This window comes from Ambystoma mexicanum, chromosome 4p, assembly GCF_040938575.1.
Source record: "Ambystoma mexicanum isolate Mex_15411 chromosome 4p, UKY_AmexF1_1, whole genome shotgun sequence".
In the NCBI taxonomy this organism is placed as follows: Eukaryota; Metazoa; Chordata; class Amphibia; order Caudata; family Ambystomatidae; genus Ambystoma; species Ambystoma mexicanum.
This window is the reverse complement of record NC_090927.1, coordinates 1,214,409,792-1,214,429,160: the sequence shown is the minus strand read 5'-3', so window position 1 is coordinate 1,214,429,160 and position 19,369 is coordinate 1,214,409,792.

Here is a 19,369-nt window from a genome sequence, read left to right as displayed (position 1 = left end):
TGGCGTTTATGATGATACATCCCGTTTTATCGCCTGGCCTCCGCTATAGAAGAGCGGTGCCCTCATATTCACAGACGTACATGTTGCTCACCGTTCAACCACCCCCTACTCCCACCCCACTGTCCTAAGCAAGGCATTTCAATGCCCGGCCTATTTCGTTGTGTCAATTCTGGACAGCTTCTTCTCCCTTTAATACAACACACAACTCACACAACGCTCCTTTCGAGTTTCATCAAAAAGTCATTTTTCTGACGTTTGAAGGTTGCCTCCAATCCCATACAATGACAATACTGTTTGGCTCTTTTCTACATTTTCCTTTCTAAACATTTCTCTAAAAACCCCCAATCTCTCCAGTGTTATCAATCTCTCTTATTGCTCTGCTCGTTTTTATTTTCGTTAATGTTGCCGACATCCCCATACATGATGTTCCCCATTTTAGTTCTGATTCTATGAGTTTATTTTTCTCCCCAGACCAACTAAAACCTTCCATCCTTTTCACCCTCCAAGTCTGCCCTGTTCTCACCCTTCCTTACTGCTACAATCCCCTCTCTAGTGTTCTAATCAACGCCTTCTACCTATCTTCTATTACCTGTTGTGTCTTTGTTTCCAGAGTTTCACACTCTCTTTCTTCATTCCCCCCTTTCCTCTGAACCTCCCTATTTCGCAGGTGGCCTACTCTTTGCCAGTCCTCCCCACACTCTACACAGATGAAAAAAGAATGTGTCAATCATACCAATGTGTTCCATGTGTAGGGTTAAGAACTAACCCGATGAATATACTTCAAAGAGGAAAACACAGAGGTAGTCTAGAAAGGCAAAACCCACTTCTTATCAACAGATTGATACAATCAACAGCTCGCTGCACAAAGTTCACATAACGCGTGTGTTCGTGCCAAAGGCAAAGAAATGTAAGTATGCTGCATGAGTACGTGGTCCCACAATCAGAACCCGGAAGTGCGGGCAACCAATCGCCTGCGCAGTTCAAGTTAAGTCTAGCACAGTCCAACACAATCGCTCACCATTTACCAACTTGTAAAGTTTTATCTCCTATCCTGGAATGCCAAAAGCATTGTAAGACCATATGACGTGGCCCGGCTGACATTAAGAATATATTTGGAGAACTATTTTCCTCTATATCTGAGATCTATAAGCTTCGCGTATTGTAGCATATTAGGGCCAAATACTGGAAATACAAGTCAAAGACAGGTTTGCTGATATGAATTATTATGCAACAAATAAAATGTGCACTTATAGTATAAAAAAATGGAACTGGGTGTTCATACATGCCAAATGAGCACACTGCATTGTATTTCCCCATTCAGACCATCCAAGTAGGATTTTAATTAAACAATCTGCTTTTGTTCGTGTTAAAGGAGTCTGTTGTAGGTACTAAATCTACATGGATCAGGAATGACTCTATCAGTGATCATCCATTGTAAGTCTCTACCTGAGTGTCCGAGGGCGTGAAAGACTTCTACTAAAGGGGCTACTGATCCAACATATTTTTTATATCAACTCTGATAGCTCTAAAAAGAGACTTTTATGTGTCTCTGTTCACAAAACGAGACACTGCTTATATAAATTACATTTAAAAAAGGTCATAGTCAGTGAGATATACTCCATCTTTTACCCAAAGCTTTCATTGCATTATGGTGAATGTTGTCTTTTACAATAGTTGGTATATAGTCTTTGCAAGTAACTGGAGATACACCTTTAGTCACATTAGACCTGGCTGTTTTCAATTTGGTGACTGAAGTCTCTTGATCTTTTCCACATGTTCTTTTCCTCATTTCTGATAACGATACATGTGTCTTGTGGGAAAAGAGACATCAGAGCTGCAGATGCATCTGTCGTGGGAAATTGCAAAGAAATGCCAGTTACATGCCCTGAACTATGAAGAATAAAATAAGCATGTGTGCCTGTTTGCCATTTACCATCTGCTAACACATTAGTAACACCTGGCTCCACATTGTGCCACGACCTCTATAGCACAACACCTTCAAATTATGTAAACCAATGCCATGGGAAATACTTAGTTTATTTTCATGAACTGCAACCAATGAATCCATGTGTCTACAAGTGCCTTCTTGATGAGCTCCATCCCTTCATCCAGTGGAGAGAATGAAATTAGGCAATTATTTTTTTTTAAATGGAATTCCCCCTCTACAACAAGAATACCTAATTGGCTAAGCTTTATATGTCTGCGGGCACCAATGGGTGCTTGCAAAAAGCTGGAGTCTCCTTTCACTGTAGGGTTTAAAAATGGCACAGCAGAGTTCCTGGATAACATGTGTTGTCTGAGAACAGCGACATATGTCTCAAAATATCCCACATAAAACAGACAGGTTTCCTTCCTCCCACCTTACCTACATTTATCTAACTCTTACCTACATGTATCTACTCAATCTTATTGGGATTCATGCATGCACAAAGGCACCCGCAATCAAATTAACAAACATGCCATCTAAGTTTCTCACCTCAACTCAAATGATAATTTCACCTCTGAGAGTATTTTGTGCTGTCAATCAGAGCCTGTTCACGGTCATGTGATTAGAATGTAAAGCTGGGGACCTTCCTTTAAGTCGAGCTAGTGGCTACCGTTGGTGAGCATCGAGGGGATGGAGAAATGAAGCACGCCATTACCCATCATAAGCACATGTTCTCTTGACATCCCAAGACTGCAGAACCCGCCCTGAATAAAGATCTTAGTCCGAAATGCATCGGCAGTAGAGGCTTCTGCTCAAATCACATGGAAAAACAAACTTGAAGAATAAAATAAGAGACTTTATGCATCTTTTAAATACACATGTCTTCATCGTGTTTTGTGATGAATATACTTATTCAGGATAAACTGAACACTTAAGCACAATATGCAGTAGTTTTGACTACAATACTTGGCGACCCCAGGTCTGGTGGAGTGTTCACCAGACACTTTTGTGCTCAGAGCCTGTTCTATCCCATACTATATATCCAAACTTTTCCAGCTTTTGTTTTCCAGCATCTGAAACTATTGACATAAAAAAAACATCCTGAGTGTATGTTGTAAACATGCAAACAAACATGTTAAGCAAATACAGTAGTTACCTGTAAAAACGTACTATGTCAAGATCCTTTCTATTTACGATATACTAGTCTCAGCAAAATAACAAACTTTTTTTCACTTAACACTCTCTTTACATTTCAAATAATAATCATGTGGGAGAGAAGCAATGAAGAGAGTGCATTTAAAAATTCTTCGGCCCTCCTTATTTCCATATACTTTGGTTTGTAGTGCACAATTCAGAGGGAAAGTGATCAAATGTGCTAATGCAAGTACCAAATGAACTATTTTTTACCAGTTCTAGATAGAACAATTGGTACGATAGACTTTAAAGAAAATGTATTTCGAGGTGCATTTTCTTTCTAAACACGACATAATTAATGTAATGATGATTTTTGAAATGTAAAAGGGGAAATGCACAATATGTTACTGCTTAAGAAGATAATGTGTACACTTACACAGATGCGTGTCTCATCTCTTGCCACCACAACAATAAAACGTGAATACCAATGAAAATTGCAAAAAACACATTAAAGGGAAAATCTTCAAAACATGATAAACTGTTTTTGTTTGTGCCACTTTAAGAAATGCATGGGTCACCTTAATCACAAAGGTGACCTGCACATTTCTGCTGCGGCCAGCACACCTGCATGCATTAGTATGTGGAGACAATTAGAATGTCAACTGTGCATGATATTTTTGTAGTAAATAACCCCTCATAGACTGTTTTATAGGAAGAATCTAAATACTGGTCATCACATATGTAAATAAAACAATTTTAATTCATTTAGATACTTTTTGATATTCATTCATTAAAATCTTATACACCCTTAATTTAACAAAACTGGTATCAGTAAGTGTCTACAGAATGACCACACATACGCCCATACATTTAAAAACACATATTAAAAACAAATCTAAACTGCAAAGTGCTAGAAATTGTCACCATGCTAAAGTGTTTCCAATTCTATGAACCTTTACTTGTGCATATAATGCAATTAATTTAAAAGTCCAGTTGAAGATCTAGCATTCTGACATGTTTCATTCCTCTTTATTCAAACCCAATTTAAGGAACTTCATCAGCGGCTTACTGCTTGCTTCTGACGAGCTGCAATAGCGAGGGTGATTTGTAACCTACCTTCCTTTCTCTTATAGGTAGGTAAGTTACTGATCTGTGCTGCTTGGACCCATGCAATCTATAAATCCTCCTCCGTTAGCAGTCTTGTCATATACATTCATATACATTCATAGGATACACCTAATGCAAGATGTTGTATTGCGCTTTGTGTTCTAGTTAGCCTATCATTGTTTACAAACTAGACTCGGTTAACAATTGATGCTTGTCGTTTGTGACTCTCAGTGGGCAGAACTTGTAGGAACATTCATTAGCTAATTAGTCTATTCTGGTTTATCTTATTACACAAGCCTCCTGTTCTTGCATTAACTATATTTTCTTTATTCTTAACTTCCTTTAGTTTAGGGTGAAGTTCCAGTTTGTCCACTCTGCCTCTGTATTCATCTGCATAAAAAATGAGAACTCACTGACACTTGTTTGCGCACAAAGAGAAAAACATGGAAAAAAGACTTAGCAAATTCCAAAAGTATTCACACTTGCTTGAAGGAGAGGTGCTCTAGTTCTATAGATGTATTTTCACTGTGCAATCCCTTCTTTTTCTGTGAAAAAGAGGAAGAATTGTATACTGAGGCTATTTCTAGCCTTCCCTATTGCTGCTGCACCAATCACAATAACAGCAAATGCACCTGATTGCAAAGCAGAGATTGGCAATGTTTATCCCCATTACTGTAGCCCATAGGTCTTCATTAGGCAATTGCAAGATTTATCAGCGGTAATTCCACCCATGTTAAATCTTCAATTTTTTAAAGTTGACTCAAGAAAAATGTTTCAGCAAGTTATTTCTGTATTTCCTCCACTTGACCCCAAACTCAAAATTGAGTAGTGCAGGAAATGAGTGGAAAACTAGCAGCAACGATATGACCACCAATTTACTGTCATTTTTCCCTGAGCCCTAAATCAGGACTTTTTCTTATGTTTAACATAATCTTGCATGCCTTAACTCTGTTCACACTAAAATGCTGGTAAAGAAGGGACAACACACTGGAAGGAAAAGCGTGGGATGGAGAGGCAACAAACCACATGCAATTATAGATGGGTAGCTATAATCTAGGGAGAACATTGCATCTCATGTTTCCGACAGACCTCATGTACAACTTGAGCTTCACTATCATTGACTGTCAGATATCACTCAATATCGCATAGTTGATATCTACTTATCTATAATGTTTTAGTTCTTCGTTGTTATTGCACAATGATAGGTTTGTTAACAAGCTACTACAGTGAAAATCGCTCCCAGCACCAACATGGACTCTAATAGCCTGCAATGTATTACTGTTAAAACACTGTCCCAATATCAATGCATTCAAGTGTACTTCCTATCACTTCTTTCTCACTGCCACCAAGCTTCCTATAAACATGCAATCCACATTTCTGAATAAAATAATCTGCACATTTTTAAACCAATGTAAACACACCCTTCCTGCATTTAAAATTTGTGTTAGTAAGCAAGAATGTGCCCATAATACCTTGAAATTCATTAAGTACATTGTATTTCTCAAACTTGTTATGCTACTATATGTAAAAGATTGCTTAGTATTTATCTTCCACGCATAGTATTTACACAGTACAAAATACACTCACTAAATAGAGTTATTTAAAATATACAAGTGAGAACGGTTATTAATGTCACCTTGCAAAGCACTGATACACCAACCACCAAGATAGTAATTACGCCCCTCGCATGCATCAGAAAATAAATCCAGACGAATGGTCACTAAAAAACTTCCATCAACAGGTAGACACCCACAACAGACGAGGAAGGCATGCATTTCAAACAATATGCATCACTACAGTACTTAAAAAAAGTTTACAAAAAATGGTCCAACATGGAGTCATCACCACTCAGATAAAGATATCGTATTAATCACTTTACTCATTTGTCAGTTATCAATGATAACTAATTCTGGAAGCAATACATGTATATACAAACTAAAAAGACATTTATTCTAATCTTGAACGGAAGGAAAACATTAACAAAATTAGATGAAAAACTAGAGGATTTGTGTAGAAATGTGTTCAATGTACACCTGGACAACTTCTGCAACATTTTCGAGGGATATTTGTTTCATACTAGCAACATAGAACTTTTCTAAAATCAAGAAGGCTACTATCAGGAACAACAAATTAAAATTTCAATGGACTTTGATTGCAGCGGCTGTGGGATGGTCGAATGAAGCATTATGAAAAAAGAAACTTCTGAACTTCGTCTAACACATATTTACCCCAGTGCTTCTCCTCGCCATTCACTATGTCCCATCTACAAATGGCCATGCAGCTCAATATGCAATTCATGAACACAGTAATTCAAAGACTTATGACTTTTTTTTTAAAATAGTACAGAAAGACAGAATATAAAATCCTAAACAACATCACTTTAGAAATCCTAAAGATTCTATGGACTTCAGCTCCCATAAAGCCTGGTACTGAGCGAGGTAGATGAAGATTGAAAGAAACACGAAGTTGAATATGTGGACTAGTTGTTTTGGTCAATCACAAGTGTTCAGGACATTTAAAAATGAGATCCACACTCGAGAGGCATACACAGTCAGAGAAAGAAGCAATTAGGGAAAGGACCATAATGGTGGATCTCGAGAATGCAGGCACTTCCAGACAGTAGCTCACAACTATGAGAGCTACACACCGGCGTGGTGTGAGGTCAGGAGAGAGGCCACAGGCACCGTTGGAGGACTGTTGGAGCACCAGGAGTAGAAGCAGAGCTATGGTTGTGCCGAGAAGCAGCAGTCATCGGTCCTGGTCTCGGAGAGAAGCCGGCGGAGAGTTCAGTGCTGCTGGGAATGCTGAAGGAAGGTATGCAGTACAAAGTAGGCCGTCCCAGAGAGGAAACTTCATCGCAGTGACATGACACATGTTGGGAAAGCTATAAGACACCAGTGAGTTTGCTCAGAGCCACTGGGCACTCTGTGGCGTACCGACAGGCATGCAAGCAAATAAATAAAATATAATATTTGAATACGTACCAAATAAATCACAAAGACAGAACTTGAACAAATCCCCATGTTTGAGAAGTCAATGTGGGGAAAGTTGGAGCAAGTGTTACCCTAAGCAAATAAACACTAAAGAAATGAATACAGCGGCAGAACTTGAATAAGTCCCCATGTATGAGATGTCAATGTGGGGAAAGTTGGAACAAGTATTACCTGAAGCAAATAAAATAGAAACATACTGCCTGATTCATGGAATTATTTGCGTGAAAAATGCAGATTTGCACGCCTTTCTGCCCGAAAATCCCCATACTTCAAACAGGGATTTTCGGGCAGAAAGGTGCACAAATCTGCGTTTCTAACGCAAATAATTCCATGAATCAGGCTGATAGTGAAGTAATGCAACTGTGCTACACTAAAGTATAGTAAAACAGAGAAGAAGTCCTGGTGAAAGGAGACCATCAGGCAGTGAACAATTGAGGAGATCTGCAAGAACCCTGGGGGATTCCTGGCCGGGGAGTATACCAGGAAATCCACCCAAAGTTTATGGAAGTCATAAGACAATGTGGGAAGATACCTGGCAGGAGAGTACACCTGGGATCTGAAGAACCTACAAAAGGATTCCTAGCAGGGGACTATACCAGGAGGTCCACTAAAGGAATGGAAAGAAACATACTTATTGTGCAAAGCACATGATAGAGAAGTATATCAAGGGCACTTTTGCCATCCTCAAGAAACTATTGTTTAAAACAGACACTTTTGTCATTCTCAAGGAACTGTTATTTGAAAGAGACATGTTTGCCATCCCACCTAAATATCTGGTGGAAGGGAACCACCACTGGGTCCAAGAATGTCTCCTTGGAAAATGCTGTTTATGTTGAATGAATCTATTTGGTTTAATTATGAACACTTTTTGCAATACATAACCCAGGTACATTTCCTTGCACCTGTGTGGTTTATTTCTGGTGTGAGGGTCAGATTGGGCACAAAGACAGTGGGCGTCATTATAACCCTGGCGGTAGCCGTAGTTGCATTTTTTCCGGGAATACAATAATGGCATGGAAATATTGTTTACTCCTATAGTTTACTCCTATAGTAATAGGCAAGTCATCAGAGAAAGGACCCGTATTAGTCAGCCCAGAAAAACCTTGTGCATTCATGGCAGTGTCTGACATTGGGTACTTTTCCTCCCTACCAAAGGACCTAGTCGCCCCTGTATCTACAAGGAAGGAAAATGTTTTGTCACCTATGGTTACCCCGACTCTCGGATCCTCTTGTGGGTCTGGTGTAACTGATAGGATGGAACACATCAAATCTCTCTGTGGGGTGTCCTTTTGTAGGTATATGGTCATCTCTGTGTCGGTAAAAGGGTTCCCTCCCACTACCATCACATCCCCTATCCTGGGTGTCAGCGTCTGTGGCAATATGTTTGTGTTCCATATTGCCCCTATATTCTGCTGTACGGGTGCTTGTGTTTCCATCAGTACCTGCTGTGCCTGCATTGGCCCTTGTTGTCTCTCATTAAATCCTCCTCCCTGTGGAACCCGAAATCTGAACCCTCTACCTCTGGGTGCAGCCCCTCTTCCTAACAGGAGATAATTATATTCCCCCTTCCTGCAAAGTTTCCATTGGCTATTGGATGTAACTGCTGTGTTTCTGGTGTAATCACCCCCTCTCAGCTGGTCAACACCGCTCCTTCCACTGCAAACTTTGATATTTTTTTCTGAAATAGCTTTGCTTCATTTAGTTATCTTTTCTCCATCTTCTTTCTGGCTTTCTCTTGTTATAGCCTACAGGGGTGACCTATAGTCACCTGAATTTCTGGCCATGGTTTCGCTTCCAATCCCACTATCATTTTTAATGATCTCTGCACTGCCATGGGCAGTCCTGACAGATATAGCTTTATCCCACGGTTCTCTTGTTTCGAGCCGTCATTTTTCCTGAATCTCCTGAATATAAGGAACCGGATCTTCATTGTCACGCATCTCATGTGTCATAATTGCACCCATGTCTGAACCCTAAGTGCTATTCATACAACATACCTACAATTGTTAAAGGGTGCTCCATCATGGTGTTCTGGGCCATTACTCCGGGATAGCCTACACGTTTCCAAATGTCATCTCCTATGATGGCAGAAGTGCGCTATTTTATGTCACCCACCACTAACATTATTACCACTGTCATTCAATCAAATGCATAAATCCACTTGCCCGCTCCTGAAGTTTAGACTAAATTAGCCTTGTCCATCTGTGGCCACGGAATGTATTGCGGCCACCCTAGCCCCTTCTCTAATAATGGAAACGTTATTGCAATGTCGCTGCACCCTTCGCTTTTCACTGCATCTGTCGTGCTAGCTTTCTTTTGCCCTGGTAAAGTTTGTAATCTCTTTACATATGGGGTTTTCTATTCCAAACTACTTAATTGCATTTGTGGGTGTCCGGGATATTGTACAGGTTCTGGCTTTCTCCCTTTTGGGTCTTGTAAATCTGGCCAAGCTATTTCTTTTCCTGCCCTCACTCTTGTTGTAGAGAAGGCTTGTGTGGCATTTTTTCTTCATTTTCTTCCTCATCCATAAACATGTTATCATCACTTTCACCTCGTGCATCATCCTCCATATCCTCAAAATGTATTCTTCTAAAGGGACTTGTTACACATGTTCCACTCATTGCATCTTCCGATTGCTCCTTCCCTCACCTTGTGGAGACCCTTCTCGCATCTTTGCTATGTTGCTTTCCCATCCCTTCTGCTTCTGTATAGATTGCCAAGCCTTCATCTCATGGCTTCTCCCTCATCTTCATATGGAAGAGTATTCTTTTTGAGTATCTCATCCACTTCCGTGTTGTGTCTTTCCCAACTCCTTTGTCTTTCTCTCAATTCCTGTGTTTTATCTTTCTCTTTATCCGAGATCGTACGTCCCCTTATAATCTCGTCTTTCTCCTTTTTCTGTATTTCTTAGATTCTCTCAATCTCTAATTGTTTCTCTCTCTCTTTCTTCTTCTCTTTCCTTTCTCTCTCCCTTTCAGCATCTTTCCGTCACTCCCTTTCCTTTTTCTCTTATGTTTTCTCTCCTTCTCCCTGTCTGCTTCTTGTTTCCTTTCCTCGCCTTCTCTTCTTCATAACTTGTTTCCCATAATCTTTTTCTCTACTCCCTTTCTTTCTTCTCTTGTTCTCTTTGCTCTTTTTTGTTTTATCTTCCTCTTCTTTCTCTTATCTTTCTCTAACTTCTGTTTCTTTTTCTTTAAGGTCATCTGTACTCTTTTCATCTAATTTAAGCATTACTTGTCCTCCCACCCATTCGTTTGGGACAATCACAACCACTTCCCTATTGCCCTGCCTGCATCTCTGTCTCCAGTTTGCCTCCTCAGCTTCTGTCAGTGTTGCTGATAGTTCACAACATTCACTATATTCACTGAATTTGTTTAGTAATTTTTACTCCGTTTATAACATCTTCGTTACTGTAAGCAGAGAACGCATATGTGGGCTTAGTGTATCCTGCTGCTGCTTTTAAATCTTTTAATGGGTATAGTCCCTGTATTTCAGAAAGTGAATCAGTGGTCTGGGGAGGTGAAAGAGGAGCCGAGGACGCTGTTCCCTCCACTTCATGCTGATTAAGCAGCCACTCTTTCGCAGTTGGCTCTTCTGTTTCTTCCGCATGCATTTTCCACAGTTCTAGAATGGCCAATCATTTTTCTAACTTCTTCCCTTTGTATGCGGCATGCAAATATGTTGTCATGTGTCACAGTACTGATATCAAAAGTGTGCCCTCCTGTGGCCAAGGCTTAAAAATTTTGCCCGCAGGGCATGGTACTTGGCAATGTTGTCCTTATACTGGGGTAATGCTTAACATAAATGAATAATGGGAGTATCTCCTATTATAGCACGCCACAATTTAGTCTGCCAATACTTACCAAACCTTGATTTGAATTCAAAATGTTTTTCCTCTTCACCCCCTCCACACTTTTCCCAACAACATTTCTCTTTCCTCCCAAAACTTCTACGTCCCCACAACTATCCGGGCAGGCACCCCAAGCACCGCCCACAATCCAGACAGCACCCATTTTGCCAAACCACAGCTTCACATACTCCACAATATATACCAATATACCCAAAAATGCACTTTTCACAAACCAATCCACTTTACACCCTACTGCCAGTGCCAGCAATTACCACACAAATGAATATACAACAAATAGAATACGGGCGTCTTCCCATCACCTGGTGAGGTAACCTTCTCTTTCTATCATACCCAGAAGCGGGTTTATGATGCACTCTTCTGTGGCATTGTCTTGTGAAATCTCTCCACCATTAATACCTCGGGCAAGGTTTAGTGTGTCGTCTTCTGTGACCTTGTCACAGGTAATCCATTATAATCAATCCTTTATCATCTCACAGTTCCCCAATATGTAAGCAATTCCCTCCCCCATTTTGCCAGGCCGATGCTATATGCCTACATCTCTGCATCAGCCGAAGGACTTCAGTATCGCACTTCCCTCAATCGCAAGCCGCCCTCTGCCCTACAGGGTGCCCAGTGCGGATTGGACAGGATTTTCTCCAAGGGGTCGCTTGTTGACTTTTTCAGTTCACACGTGAAACCGTTCTCGACAGGTCACCTCGCAATCTTCAGGCCATGGCAGGGAAACTTCGACAATCTGAGTGCTCTGGCCAACCATCCGACCCACTACCGTATGTCAAAGTGGTCTCGGAAACTCCAGATTTAAGCAGGAAAGAGATGCCGGAAAATCCTGCACTCAGTAATGGAAATAGTCAAAGTGAAAGGTAAACACTGCTTTATTAGCAATCCAACATAAAACTGGGGCAGAATACAAGTAATTGCAGCTCTCAGAGGTTTCCATACAACAAAGCAGTTTATTAACCAAAAATATTTCACTATTGACGTCATACTACAATCTTGGTTACAACATCCTATGGGGCGGAGGGATTGGTTAATGGAATAAACTATCTATACATTGTATAAGGGTTAGTCTTCTAATTGATTATAACATATCTGATGGCTGCACCTGAGACCACCTCTAATTCGATAATATTGAATACATGTAAATTCTACAATAAGCTATTTGATAGAGCAACATGTATTGGGCGGCTTAGCATTGGGGGTTTCCATTGGATGGCATCTTACTGACCAACCTTGAGCCACTGACAGGCCATCAGCACATGAGCCAGAATGGGATTCATTTTTTTTTTTTTTTATTAAAATGTTTTGTTTGCTTTCACAAACTTTTCATTTATAATTCTCGCACAATTTCACATAGAGCAATTATGGTAACAAGACAGTTTCTTTCAATTCTTTTGTGGAATTAAGTCTCTTTTGTAATCTCTATCTAAAATGTAATTACTGTGATTTTGAGCCATTTGTCCTTTCCTTGTACCATTGTGCCCATCTCTCTTCTGTCGTCATTGTTTTCTGCAAAATCCTGAAAAAGTCTCTATACAATTCTCTTTTCTCTTTCAGTGCTGAAATAAGGTTTCTCTTTCTTCCTGTTTTTCACAAAACCGACATGCGGGACATATATTGGCTGGTTTGTTGATCATCGCTAAGTAGTCTCGGTAAAATGTTGAGTCAAAACCGCAGAAAGAGATCACGGATCTTGGTATCTGGAAATTGTTTTAAGTATTGATGTAGTTTGTTCAGTGATCTTGCTTCATTTCCACCTTTAAGATATCGTTTATAGCTTGTTTGAAGATCTATCGTTTTTATGCAGTCATTAGTTTTTCATTTTCGCTTTGCGTGTTGTGGTCTTTTTGTCAGCATTTCATCTGTGATTTCTTCTATCTGCATTTTCCTTTTTATTTCAGCAGTCCATTTTGAGAAAGCTGAGACTGGCATGGCTTGTTCTTTTTCTTTTAATATTTCCAATGATGGAATCTTATCCTCCGATATTATTTTTCTATACAAATCCATCTGCTTCCATAGCACTATGGATTGTATGGATTGTAGACCCAATTTGAATCTGATTCTGACAATAGGAAATGATTTTGGAAGGGCTAGTGTCTTTCGCCAGTATATTCCTTCAAGGTAAGACCATTTGATTGCCTCCGGGTTGACTAGGGTTTCACTTGCATAGGTTAATATCGGAATTACCTTTTGTTTATATAACAAGGTTGTTGCTTGAACAGAATATGTTCCATATTTCACGTGAAAAAATCGCCCTTGTCTTGTCAAGGATCTGGCTTTCCCTTCGATATATTCATTCCATTCATTTTCGTTCTTCGAGGGGTTGTTCAAGGCACCCAAGTATTTTATTATCTTCGTTGTATTAATTTCTTGACTTTCTAACATAAGTTTTCTGGTTTGTTGAATTTTTGTCTTCTGTGTTGATAGTTTCATCATTTTTGTTTTACCAGTATTGATTTGTAAATCATTTTCCACCATGTATTCTTGTGCTTTGTCCAGGGTTTGTTGTAATACTTTCACAGTGTTATCGAGAATGATGATGTCATCAGCATATATTAGTGTTTGAATTGGTTCACTGTTGAATTTAGGTGGATTTGCTTTGGTTTTTTGTATTTTTTCTCCAAAGTCATTGGTGTACAAGTTGTATAAACATGCTGCTAGGGGGCATCCTTGCTTCAACCCATTCAAGTGGGGATGGATTTGGTGACTGTACCATCAGATGTTAGTTGCACTCACACGGATGTGTTTGCATACAGTTTTTTTATTGGATTTAAGATACAGGAAGGACAACCCCATGAATTTAATTTGATCCAAAGTTTGTTCCTGTTTACGGAGTCAAACGCCATTTTTAAGTCTATGAAAAGAGCATAGATTTGTTGGTTTCTGGCAAATGCTTCTGTTTTTAGGATGTTCAATAACAAAAGATTTACATTAGTTCCAATCTTAGTTACAAAGCCTGTTTGTCTTTTTGCTTGTTTTCCGTTGCTCACCGCCCAATTATTGAGTTTTTTTTTGGAGATAACCTGCAAAAAGCTTTTGCAAGGGATCTCGAAGGGCTCTTGGTCTATAATTGCCTGGGTTTTTTCTATCACCTGCTTTGAAGATCGGAATCAAGATAACAGTTTTCCAGGTATGTGGTATCTCCTTTGTCTTTTCCATAATTTGGAACAGATGGAACAGATGAAGCAGGAACTTTGCCCATATTTCTGGGGCTGCCTTATGCATTATATTTGAGAGGCCATCTGGGCCTGGGGCTCTGGATGAATTAAGAGCCTTGATGGTGTTTATAAGATCTTCTTCGTCCCAATTAAGGTTCCACGGTGACACATCCTTTCCAATATCTTTGATCAACTTCTGCTCTTTGTTCTTATACAGTCCTGTATAGTGCTTGACCCATAAAATGGACTCTACTTCTTGGATCATTGTTTGTTGTTTTGATGCGCTGTCCATCATTGACCAAAGATATCTCGTATTTTTTATTTGTAATGCAGCAAGAATTGCTTCTGGTCCTTTTGTTTCATCATTGCCTTATTCGCTTTTAGAAAATTGGAGTATTTTTGTTTTTCTTTTCTGATTTGATTTTTATAATCAGGTTCTTTCATTTTTTCAATTGTCGCAGTTTTTTCCGTTGTTGCTGTTTTGTTTGTTTAATTTCAATGTTGTATTGATGTTTATGTATATGTTTTGATGCGTACTTGGGCTTTGAATTGACATTTTTATATTTTTCTAGCATCCAGCCATAATTCAATTTTGCATGATCTTTAAGAACCACATTTTCCAGAGAAGTAATTATTTCTGGTACTTGATGTTGTTGGATTCGAAGAGTATTCCGCCCATTTGTGACTTCAAGTACTGGTAAATATATAAGATCAGCTTCGTTCCTCTTTGCAGTCCAAATGATAGATATTTTGTGATGATCGCTTGCAATGTGTGGTTAATTGTTAGTCACAGTTATTAATTTCTGTAAACTCACTGATGTGAATTATAATCGATGATTGAGGTGGAGTTTTCATGTGTCCAAGTTGGACAAGGTAAACCCTTGTCATTCATAGGTTGTTCACATAGAGTGATATTGCGAATTCTCATTTCCTTCAACCATTTTCTTGCACAACTTGTCATTTCTTGTGTGTTACATTTGTCTCCTCCTTTATTAAATAGGTGTATATTGAGGTCTCCTACAATGATGAATTCATTATTGCTGTTGGACAGAGTGATGAGGTCAATTTCATCGCATATCGAATTAATAAGTTTGTTGTCATTGATAGCTGTCGGATTCCAGTAGATGTTAAAGACTGAAATACACCCGGATTCCCTGCACTGGGTCAAGTTGTTGTCATTGTCACCATCCAGATTAATGGTGATGTATTGAGCCCAAGGATGTATGTTTTTTCTAGCTACTATTGACCATGTAGGAATGTTTATCATTAAAATCATCATTCCTGATGCAGGCCGTCCTAGAATCGAAGTTATTGTAGGATTCATCCAAGTTATGTAACCTTCACAGAGGGCTTCTTCTGTCAACCATGTTTCTTGCAGACAGATTATTTCTGATTCTGCAAGGGTTAGTGAAGAATCTTTAAGGAGATGTTTGTGTCCTCTCGTATTCCATGATGTTAAAGATATTTGGTTTAGCTGACCTTCTTTCTCTTTTGGTTGTTATAAGTATGTTTTCCTCATCTCTTGACTCTTCTAAACTTCGATCTTAATGTTGGAGTATTATTAGACTCTCTCTCATTTTTAACTCTGTTTGTTTGCTCCATTTTTTTCTCCTTTTGATTTTGATCTGAGCGCGCTATATTCTTGGATTTTTTTTCAGCCATGCATCTTGTTACAAAGATTTCTTCTGTGTTAAATCCTAATTTTCCTAATTGATGGTTCATCGCAAGTACACGTTGCATAATCTCTTCAGAGTAGAAATCAATGTTCATTTCTTCCATATGATTTTTGTTTGGGAAGATGATTACTTCGATATTGTCAGTTCCAATTGACTTCAGTTGGGGTATAGCTTTGAATAGCTGCAGAATATTGGATCTGTTAAGCACCACTGGTGGTTCTGTGATTGTCGTCATTTGAAATAGTGATATTCTGTAAGCATACGTAGAGCTCCGTGGGTTGTAAAATTTTGGTCTCGTGATTGGTGGACTTCCACAAGAGTCGGGTCTTTCTTTTCCTCTAGATCCATCTTGCACTGTTGAAGATGACCAAATTTCCTCATTCGATACCGCTGAGTATGTGAGTGATAGATTTTTTGTTTGTTCATCTGAGCCTTGTTTGTTAGTTGAACTGTCCATGGTTGTATCATAGCATTCATCTATGATTATTAATGTCTCGTCTTGTGAATTTATGGAGGATAAGTTACTTTCTGTTGAATCTTCACTTATCACTATCTCTCCGGTTATTGGAAGAGATTTTTGCTTGTTTGTTGTTTCCTGATTAATTTCTGCTCATAACTCATCCAATGGTTCAGGCTGGATGTGATTATCTTTTTTAGGTATTGTTGTCAAAATGTTGCTTGTTAGCAAGTTCGAATTCTGTCCCTGTTGCACCTTGTTGTTAGTAGTATCTCGTTGTTTGGTTGACTGGGTCTTTTCACCTAACGATTTTTGCACTGTTTGCATTTTGCGCAGGAATGCCCGAAAACCTTCTGAAACGCTTTTTTGTGCATTGGTTTGTTTGATGAAGCTTGATCTACTGTTCCTCGTTTGGCCAGTCCAAAATGTCAAAGGGTGTACATATTGATGGTTCGTTATTGCCCGAGAATGTCGGGACTGGAATATTACCTAAATCAATAGGAACATTTTGCATTTCACATTGTGTTGTTTGGTCAGTGTTCATGACATCCATTTTTTCCTCAGTTTGTGTTTCTTTAGCCAGAGATAATAGTTGGGCCGGCATTTGTGTTTGTTTTTTTGCTTTGTCATCTATCCATTTTTTTGTTATAGTAGACAAAGTTTCCATCAAGTTTTGTTTGTCTATGCGATCTATTCTTGCCATGTCTGCTAATCTTGTTTGCCACATCCTGGAAGTTTCAGCTTCAAATTTCAATCTTTCTTGTATGGTATTTGTAAAGGATTCAAGCTGAGTTTGTTTAGTCATGATCATTGCAAAAAGAGTTGCTTGATCTTTTGTTGCATCAACCACATATTCCTGGATTTTTAGGAAAGGAATCATTGCATTTGAAAGTACTGCTACCAAGGTGTTCTGTAGATCTAGCATCGTAGTAGGCAGTCTATATGGAGATTTGGACATATTCCTTTAATATTAATCTTTCATACTCATTGATTGAGAATTAGGATCCTCTGTTCTTTGATTTTTTGTAGGGTTAAAGGGTGTTTCTAGAGTTGTTTTTAGCAGAATCTGATTTACTTTAGGTATGATCGGCATAGATGTATTCATCTGTTTAATGTGAGCTGGTGTGAGGACTCCATGAAACACGTCTGCTCTTTTTTCTTGGGAATCCATTATTGCATCTATCTCTGTAATATCGAGCGACAGCCGTGCTATTCGGATAGGTAAAGATTTGGTATAGTCATAATTAATGGAGTCCGTAGGATAGTATGTTGAGTGCCATTGCTGTTTGGCTATTCTGGCTCTCTCTTGCAATGATGGAGTTAAAGTGGTATCTTCAGATTTGGCTTTTTGTATTTTTTTACTTGGTGATTTAGATTGCTCTTGGATCATCAAAACTGGAGTGCCAGCATCAAGTGGTAGATTGTCCTGACGCACTTTCTCTGTAGTTGGTAATTGTGATATCCAGTTATTGGTTTTAAAAGATTTGATGGCTGGCTGTATTGGGATCATGCGACCCTCTGTTACTGGTCATGGGTAGAATTTCAGTAGCTAATTCCTTTGTCAGATCTGTAGCACTTTTAGTAGTATTATGGTCTTGGTCTGCCATGTTACAGTCCGTTGTCAAGAATATATTTGTTTGCTGCTCGCCCGATTTCTCTTTTATAACTTGTTTTTGAATGAGGCTCTCGTTAGTTTTGTGTGGGCCAGTCCACACATTTTTGATTTTAGTGGGTGTCCTAGCTTTCTCATTCAAATCTGGCCGGTGAGTGATTTTATTGACCAAAGCTACAGACTCTTCAAGTTTCTCTTGTAGTCTTGTACGGGGTTTGGTCAATTCCATTTTAGAGTGTATGTTGTCATATATGAACAAGTGCTTCAAGATGTCTTTATACTTTAGTTTTACTTGTATGCACTTACCAGTAGATCACGCCGACCCCAGCCGCAAACAGCAGTTAACAGCGCGCCCTTTCCTCCACGCGGGCTTCACACCGAAAGGGTTGCGCTGTTATGGTTATAAAGGCTGTCCAGCGGGCGTGGCTTCCAAGAACACGTGATCCAATCACGTGATGATGCAAAATGTCCTGTTAGCAGCTCCCGCTCGCCTCAACTACTATCAGCTAGTTGAAGGGGACAGACTTAAGCGAATCGGAGCAGGTGAAATGAAGAAAGTCTGACAAGGAGATTCCAGGTAAGAGTGAGCAGATTGTGTGTTCCCCAGCCGTACAGCAGTTAACAGCGCACCCTTTCCTCCACGCGGGCTTCACTAATGGGATTAGTGTGAGAGTAGCCCAAGAACTGTTTTCCTTTCAATAAAAAAATCACACTATCCTTTATTTCAAGGCCACAAGCCAGATTGAAACGTTTGTAGTCAGCCTTGCAAGGCGCCTCAGTTTCGGAGAATATTTGGGGAGTCGAGGCAGGTGCCTATTAGTGTCTGGGGCTAGTGAGTAGACAGTGTTCTGGAATTATAGATCACATGTGAGAGGACCATGTACTGAATTATTTCACTCTGCATTTATTGAGGTTTTAGCTAAATAAGTGTGTGTATTATGACTTTCTTGGTCACTAAAGACTTAGTCGATCAGTTCCTTATGAGGATTTGGGCTAATGTTTATCCTTCACCTGTATTTCGAAGGCTGGTTTAATTAATCTTAGATCAATATGACCTGCCCCATAGGAATTATTATCTCATGTTCTCTATGATCCTGATCCTCCCTAATTTCCCAGTAACACTGGCTCAGTCCGCGCAGCTAACAGCTCAGTCCATGCAGCTAACATCTAGGCCCTGAAAGTATATGTTTTTCAGTAAATTCAGCATCATGGGTTTTCATAACATTTAAGGCCTCTCATTTACTACAATGCGTGTTGCTACTTCCATTTTGAAAAAGATGGCTGCCTATTACTGTTGAGTTTCTATGTTAGCAAGCTATATACGTGTATCGTTCATGTTGCATTTCAGTTTATACAATGTTATATTCTTCATATCTTTATGGTTACAAGCGACATTCTTCGTGTATAAATGCATTTTTGACCTAGTGTCTGTGTTTC